Source organism: Dipteris shenzhenensis, chromosome 15 (assembly GCF_047967505.1).
Source record: "Dipteris shenzhenensis isolate YYH24624 ecotype China chromosome 15, Dip_SZ_1.0, whole genome shotgun sequence".
NCBI lineage: Eukaryota > Viridiplantae > Streptophyta > Polypodiopsida > Gleicheniales > Dipteridaceae > Dipteris > Dipteris shenzhenensis.
Genome location: NC_141610.1, coordinates 47,983,671 through 47,992,783, shown reverse-complemented (window position 1 = coordinate 47,992,783; position 9,113 = coordinate 47,983,671).

The following is a 9,113-nucleotide window of genomic DNA, read 5'->3' as shown; positions in this document are numbered from 1 at the left end:
TATAAACCCACTTACAGCCAATTGCATTCTTGTCTTTAGCCAAAGGCACCAATTCCCATGTAGCATTTGCTTCCAAGGCATCCATTTCTTCATCCATGACTTTCTCCCATTTTTCTTTTCCCATGGCTTGCTCAAAAGAAGTGGGTTCTGGTTCTTGTATCACTTTGACCATACATGCATAGTGTGTGGCTCGAAATCCATCATATTTCAGCCTATCCACAGGATACCTAGCTCTGGTAGACCTTCGCAAAGTAGGCTCACTTTCAGGTGCTCTCAAAACATCCCTAGTCTTCCTTACTCCAGGTGTAACAATAGAAGGAATACCCAACTCATCATCAATGCTCTGTTTTGAGCCACTGGATTCACCATCCACATAAGAGTGACCTGCATTCACATCAAACATGGGCTGATCTACCTTCTCTTTTCCTTTTTGTGATACGTGCATACCAGTATCTGCATTGCTTTGAGGAGATTCTCTGGATCTCAATCTGCCTGTCCATGGCAAAGTATATGAACCACTGCTAGAGGACACTGCAGGTCCACTAATATTTTGTGTTTGTTATTGTGAATTCTGTGCAGCATTACCATTTTGTGCATCTATATCATCAATCACATTTACTGGTTTATACCAGCTGTTCATCTCATTAAAAACATCTCTACTCACTGTAAACTTACGAGTAGAAGGGTTATAGCATCTATACTCTTTTTGCTAACTCTTTTTGCTACAGAGAATAACCAATAAAGATGCACTTCTCAGCTTTTGGATCCAACTTGGACCTCAACTCATCTGGCACATGAACATAGGCAATGCAACCAAAAATTTTCAAATGAGAAATATCTGGTTACCTACCAGTATACATCTCCTCTTGCATCATGCCATGTATTGTAGCAGTGGGAGTCCTATTCATTATGTAAAGTGCTGTAGCAACTACTTCAGCCCAATAATAATCTGGTAGTCTTTTTCATTTAGCATGGCCCGAGATACCTCTCCAATATGCCTGTTTTTCCTTTCTGCAAGTCCATTTTGTTGTGGGGTATGACTGCATGAATATTGCTACTTTATGCCATGCTCTTGCAGGAACCTTGCAAACTCATTTGAGAGGTACTCTCCCCCTCCATCTGACCTTAGGCATTTTATTTGCAGGCCTGTTTCTTTTTCAACCATAGCTTTAAAAGCTTTGAAATGCCCAAACACTTCACTTTTCTTTTTCATAAAATGCACCCAAACACTTCATCAATAAAAGTGACAAAGTAATGACAGCCTCCAATAGATGTAGCTTTAGTAGTCCACACATCAGAGTGGATTAATTCCAATGGCTTCTAACTCTCTTGAACATGTCTAGGAAATGGTTTCCTTGCCTATTTTCCAAATTGATAGGCTTAACATACCTTATGCATTTCTGCAACCTTGAATTTAGGCAATTGTGCAACAATATTTTGGGCCTGCATTGATTTAAGTCGTCGTACATTAACATGACCAATGCGTTTATGCCAGATATCAATATCTGCAACTACACCGGTCCCATGTGCAAACCTTGCTGCACTTAATTCAGGCATGTCCGCATCCAACGTAAACATCCTACCCTTCTTCTTTCCTTTTGCTATCGAGCGACTGTTATTTTTCATATCCTCAACAAAGCATCCATGAGGATAAAATCTGACCTGCAAGCCCTACTCAACCATTTGACCAATAGAAACCAAGTTCTTGGTGATATTCGGGACATGAAATACATCAGACAGGTATTTCTTTTTCCCATCCTGCATAGATAAAGGAATTTTACCAATCTGCATAATAGGATGTGCAGTATCATCACCAGTCTGCACAAATCTTGGTCTTTCCATTTTCCTTGCATCCTGCATCCATTCTGCATGACCTGTCATGTGGTTTGATGCACCTGAGTCAACATACCACACATCATTACTTTGTTCTGTACTTGTTACAGAATTGGTCATGTGCTGCACCATAAACAAATGCTCATTTTTGTCATCACCCTGTCTACTAGAGGATGCATAATTTCCTTACTGCAATTTTCCATTCATAATGTCATTCTGCTTTTTGTAGCAGTCTTTAGCCATATGACCCATTTTACCACAATAGTAGTATTCAACATTGCTGTTTGCATTTTGGCCTCTCTGCCATCCACCATGACCTCTTTGGCTCCCCCTACCTCTAGAGTTACCACGTCCTCCTCCATAGGACTGGTTTTCTTGAGTTTGTTGCATATTCTGATTTCTACCAGGGCCTCCAGATCGGGCTGCTCTACCTCTACCTCTACCTCTTCCAGCATTTGAGTAGAAGAAAGTTTCTTTTGAAGTTCCTCCTGAAGTAGATGCACCACCATTTCTCTGCTCTTCGGAAATTAGAAGAGCAAACAACTCCTCAAAATCAGAAAATTTTTCACGGACAGCAATGGATGTCCGAAACTGTGCATAATCCTTTCCTAGACCATTCAAGGTCACAAAAACTAAATCATCATCTTCCACTGGCGACCCAATGGAAGCAAGTGCATCTGCAATTTTCTTCACCTTCATGTGGTAGTCATTGATGCTCATATTTTCTCTCTGCACATTGTGCAACTCCTGCTTGAGCTGCATTTTCTTGGCTTACGTATTTGTGCTGTACATTTTTGCCAAAGTATCCCATGCCTCCTTTGGCATACTTGCATCCTGAATATGCACAATCATAGAATCTGAAATACTGATAGACAGCCAGTACATAACTTTTTTGGCTCTCTCATGCCATCCTTTAAATGCCTGCATTTCCTGTTGATTGGGAACATTAGGAAGAACTGGTTCTTCTTCATTTCCTATAATGAACTCCCAATAGCCTTTTCCCATAAGGAAATTCATCATTCTAAACTTCCATGCTTGGAAGTTGTTCTTGTCAAGCTTTTCAGTGACAATCTATGAAAGAGAATCAGACGCCATTACAAAACACTGCAAAATATTCTGTCACTGCAAAAAACACATCTTCTGCCTCACACAGGCAAATCTACAAAACTGATGAAAGTGGTATTTAACCACACGATCACTTCCTAGTGACGATTTTGCATCAACAGGTGATAAGGATGATTCTATAACTCCCAGTATCTCTGCGCACAGGCATACGATGCAAGTTCTGTGGCAACTTTTCACCGACCTGCAGAGCAGTGGTCGCACAGCAAAAAACAGGGCCTCTTTCTCAGTGCTTGCAGAGAACTTCCACCTCCAACACCTATTTCATTAATTTTGGACTTTTTGTGTTGTTTTTGGATGAAGCCCAAAAATCCTTCCCAAATGAAAACTTTACTTTATGAAAATATCCTTTCCAAATCAAAATTTTACTTTCTAAAAAGTTTCTTCCCAAATCAAAAGTTCACTTTGTGGCACTGTCATATTCACATAAAAATATTGTTTTTTCAAATCTAGCTATATCTAAGTTATTTGTTAATTTAATTATTTTTAATATTTTTCCTTGACGTTTTTCCTTCCCAAATCAAAAGTTCACTTTGTGGCTCTATCATATATTTACAGAAATAAATATACATAAGGGACTATTTAAAATAGTTTTGGAATAAATCTACAGATTTGTATAGAAAAGGGGTACATTTTATTAATGAAAAATTTACACAGATAAGGGATTTTAGAAATATGCCTTGAACGCACGTGGTATAGAGGGTTTATACATAGTGACCCCCCTGAGCATCCAGTGCATATTTTGACTCTCATTTGACATAGGAGGTGATGACTCTGATTATAATTGTCTTGGATTGGCTCCTTGCCTAGTACCCAAATAAAATCCTTCAATGGACTTCAATACAAAGCTTTAATCATGGACATTCTTCATTTGCACTGTCTCCTTCTACTTCCTCCATGGCGAGCATCCTTAAAAATTCGTGTATATGCAAAATAGTTTGCTGTGGTATTTTGATTTTTCCTTCTACCTCATATCCCATGTGCTTCTTTGATTTCTTTGCCCTTGAATGCCAAGACACTATGATTGTCTCCATCAAAACTTGAGAGACCGCTTCATCATTTGGGACCCACTCCTTCATTTTACAATTAGTATATAATGTGTTGCTATCCATATTCTCCTTCCTGCCCTTTGGCTCATACCATACCGCTGTAAATGTTGTAGCTCTCCCTTGGTCATCTCTTTGCACATCAACTACTTTTGCAACCCAAAACTTCACATTCTCATATTCATCATCCGATGGCCGAACCACAACAAAACAATCGACCTCTATATCTACTTCTGGCATAAACTCTCTCTTCTTCGGTCCACAACATGGACGTGGGAGTAATGATACAATTCATTTTCAAAGACTGGAGCTGGGCGCAAATCGTTATGAACATTTGGCCAAAATCTCTTAGGACCATTCAATGAATTCAATATTCTACGAGAGTATTGAGAACCTTGAAACTCTTCCACTCCTGAGAGAACATCACTCATTGGGACATCTTGCATGGCTTTCACAAATCCACAACCTTGATTGACACCAGGTTTGTTAATATGCATGAACTCATCCACACTTGACAAGACATCGCTATTGAAACCTTTGCCCTTCTCACTGTGCAAGAATTCATCCACCCCAGATAAGGCTTCGCTTCTAAAATCATTTTGTTTCTTGGAACCAATGAACTCATCCACTCCAGATAAGATGTCACTTCTATAATTGAGTATATTGAAATCATCCACATTTGAAGTGATAGAGCCTGGCACATGGGCACACTTTTTAGGTCCTTTGATATTGTAGTATACGTTGTCTTTATCATTGAAAACCACGTGCCTCTTTCTCATGTTTAAAAATTGCATGCTCCATCTCATATTCTTGCCTACCTCATAGTAGGGATCACATAAGGATGTTATGTTATCAACCATACCATCATCAGTGACTTTTAGAATCCTCATCTGCGCAAATGACCATTGCTCCACTTGTTCAAATCCCAATACTTCACCTTCTGCTACAATCTTATTTGCAAATGATCTCATTTGTAAAATGTCCCCTATAGTAAAATCCAAGGTGGTGCACTTTGTATTCTTGATAATGTCTGTTGCATAAGTCTCATCTTTGTCCCATGCTATAAATGATTTGTTGGATGTATTGTAGGGCATAACATCTCCAAGTGTTTCCATATCTCCACATTTATACTTTAGCTCAACATGTGCGCTAAGAATCTTTGATACAGTAATTGCCACCTTCTCTTCGCCAAGTCTTCGAAAGTGGCAAAGTGAATTGGCATCACTATCATGGATTGTAGCAAATGCAACTACTTCTCTTTTGCTACATAAAATCACATCCATCCCTGGAAAAAAATCTATAGCCATCTCCTTTGTGAGAGTCCTTCGCAAGCAAGCTCTGCAGTAGCAACAATTACATAAATATTAGTCTCTTTTTAATAATCTACTCATTTATTATAATTTTTAATTAGTACTTAATTTATTGGTGGGAGAAGTTATCCGATCAAGTACTCATCAGATGGACATGCCAAGTTATCCTTTGCATGGTCAATCAAGCATTAAATACTATTTTTGCTCTAGTGTCATGCACATCCGTAAAAAAACATGAGCCTACTAGGTATGTTATCCAATCAAGCACTAATGGGATGCAGGTGCCACTTTGCATGTAAGTCAATTCCACCTAGTTGAGGTGTACAAAAAGTTTTGTGCCCATCGGATATGCTTTGCATGGTCCATCGAGCATTAAATACTATTTTTGCTCCTGTCATGCACATCCATAAAAAAAACACGCTGCTAGGTGTGTTATCTAATCAAGTACTTATGCGATGGGAATGCCACTTTGCATGTAAGTCAATTCCACCTAGTTGAAGGTGTGTGCAAAGTATTGTGCCCATCCAATATGCTTTGCATTGTCGATCAAGCATAACACACTGTTTCTGCCTTACTGTCATGCACAACCATATAAAAACACGGCCATAGGTGTGTTATTCAAATAAGTACTTATCAGATGGGGGCTCCACTTTGCACGCAAGTCCGTTTTAACTACGTTGAGGTGCGTGCAAAGTATTGTCACCATCGGATATGATTTGCATGGTCGATCACGCATTATACACCATTTTTTCCCTAATGATATGCACATTCGCACAAAAACACGCCATTAGGTGTGTTATCTGACCAAATACTTATCGGATGGGTGTGCCTCATTGAGAACATTTCAATACCACCTAGGTTGAGACGTACAAAAAGTTTTGTGCCCATCGAATATCCTTTGCATGGTCAATCGAGCATTAAATACTATTTTTACTCTAGTGTCATGCACATCCGTCAAAAAACACACTACTAGGTATGTTATCCAATCAAGCACTTATGGGATGGGCGTGCCACTTTGCATGTAAGTTGATTCTACCTAGTGGAAGGTGTGTGCAAAGTATTGTGCCCATCGGATATGCTTTGCATTGTCGATCAAGCATAAAACACCATTTTTGTCTTAGTGTCATGCACATTCGTCAAAAAATGCAGTCCTAGATGTGTTATTCAAACTAGTGCTTATCGGATGGGGGCTCCACTTTGCACACAAGTCTGTTTCAACTAGGTTGAGGTGTGTGCAAAGTATTGTCACCATCGGATATGATTTGCATGGTCGATCACGCATTATACACCGTTTTTTCCCTAGTGGTATGCACATCTGCAAAAAAACACGCCCTTAGGTATGTTATCTGACCAAGTACTGTTGAGAGTTCACGCTCAACATCATGTGATCATGTGTGCATAGCACCATCACGTGATCATATGTGCATAGCACTAACCTTATAGAGTGCTATAAAGGAAAGGGTTAGATCCCCTAACCCTAACCCTAAAAGGGTTTGTATATATTCTATTTTTTCAACTAATTCTAGTGTACAGTTAGTCATTTGTGGTGTGCTCTCTAGCTCTGCCCTCTCTCCTCATCCTCACTCTTCTCCTCTCCCCTCTTCATATTTTGTCATGGTATCAGAGCTCCCTTGTCTTCCGTTGAGACATTGTGATTCTTGAGAGTGTGAGAGAGATTGTGAGATTGAGAGTTCTCTTGAGTGATTGTGAGATCCTTCCCTTCACTTCCGTTGAGAGAAAATTCCGTCCATTTGGTGAGATATTTCTGTTCATCTCCTTCAAGAGTGTGTGAGAGATTTGATTCTTCTTCTTAAGAGAAATAGAGAGAAAGTTTCCATCCACTATTCTTGAGGTGTGAGAAAGAGATAGATTTCTTGTTCGAGAGAAAGAGAGATCTGAGATACATCTCTTCCGTTGTGAGGTTGTATGAAAGAGAGACATTTCAAGAGTTTGTAAGGATCGATCTCTTCCAACGGAGTGTTCAGCTGCTTAGGCCAAGCGACGTGGGATTTGTCTTTGGAACTCTCGAAGCGGGAATAAGCCACCTCGTTCACCAAAGCCGACGAATGACGAGCAGCTGGCTGGAGAGCGCTCCATGCAGCTGTGGTGGCACGGCGTGCGCTGCTGGCGAAGGAGAGCTGCGAAGGCCATAGCCATTACGCAGACGGGTGCAGCAGCAGATTTGAGGACAAAAGCTTCGCCAAAACGGCGCGCTCGCCAAGCGTCGACTAGATCAACAGCGGCAAATCAACCATCTTAGCTTACCTTGCATCACAACGGCCAAAGTCACAGCGCTCCAAGTCTCACGGACCATAGTTGCGGACCATAGTTGCTCCATCTCCCTCGAACGCTCGGGCGACTTCAACACGGGCTTCTACTATTACAACACGGGAGACTCCTTCACGCAGCGTCTCCAACAATCAGGGAGCACCTCCACAGCCTACGTGAGCAGCCTACGTGAGCATCAGCCCTCCAAGGCGCTCTCGACAACCGGGGCGCCATCATTTATGCTTTTTCTAAAGCTCATCTCCTTCCGAATACTGCAAAGCTCCACTCGAGTAGGGACTCCAGCTCTCCCGAGTGCGTCAGGGGTGTGGAGACCCAGGAAACCGGGGCGAGCGGATACGCGAACTGGAACGGACGCCATGTTCTGTGTAGAAACTACAAAATGGTCGATAGTGAAGATGCCCTTGACACTCTTGTGCAGCGACGGAAATCCGCAGGGAGACGGAATCTCGAAGATTCCATCGGCATATTCATAAGATTCCGGTAGGCCTTCTATCGACACGTGGCATCTACCTTATCATAAGGGTCACCACACAGAGGTGTGGTCAATCAATTGACACGTGGAGTCCTTATCCACGAGACACGTCATCACCTTATCTCCAATTGACACGTCACCCCTGCCAGCTCATCAGGCCACATCATCTGCCACATCAGCACTGCCACATCATCAGGCCACGCCATCAGGCCACGTCATTAGGCCACGTCAGCACTGCCACGTCATTTGCCACATCATCATCGACTGCCATGTCATCACCGACTGCCATGTCATCACCGACAGCCACGTCACCATCGACTGCCACATCACCTGCCACGTCATCAGGCCACGTCATCAGTGCCACGTCATCAGTGCCACGTCATCAGTGCCACGTCATCAGTGCCACCTCAGCACTGCCACCTCAGCAGTCCAGTCAGCACTGACCCCTACAGGCACAATCTCTTGCCAGGCACACTGTGCACACACTGCATGTGCACACTCCTGCCACCTCAGCACAAAGCTTCACTGGCACACTTCTTGCTAAGCACAGTGCCACATCATCACTGCATGTGACTCACAGTGACACATCATCATTGAGCACCATTTGCACTCCTTTTGCCCCTCCACCTAGATCAAGTCGTATCTCTTGATCCAGGAAGAATTTGAGGATGCTCCAAAAAGGAAAGTCGCTCGATTTTTCGTGCTCTACGCGCTCGTTACATCACGCGCACATTTCGGCGCAAGTTACACTCACATTTGAGCCTCGCCGACAAAACCACTTCCTTCACGCACATTTGCCTCTACATCGACGCATCTAACCCAGCACTTAAAAAGAACAAAGGAAAAGGAATTATTTGCTGCTCTTTCATCGATAGACGGTTGGTTTAGATCTAGATCAGAGTAGACTAGATCGCCATAGAGGGGACGCTTTGAATTCCCCAAGTTGCCAATCTAAGCCATGCCCGAAATTCCCGACTAGTACCTACTCGGAGTCAGTCCATACGCTCACATCCGATTTCACATCATTACGTTACCTGAAAC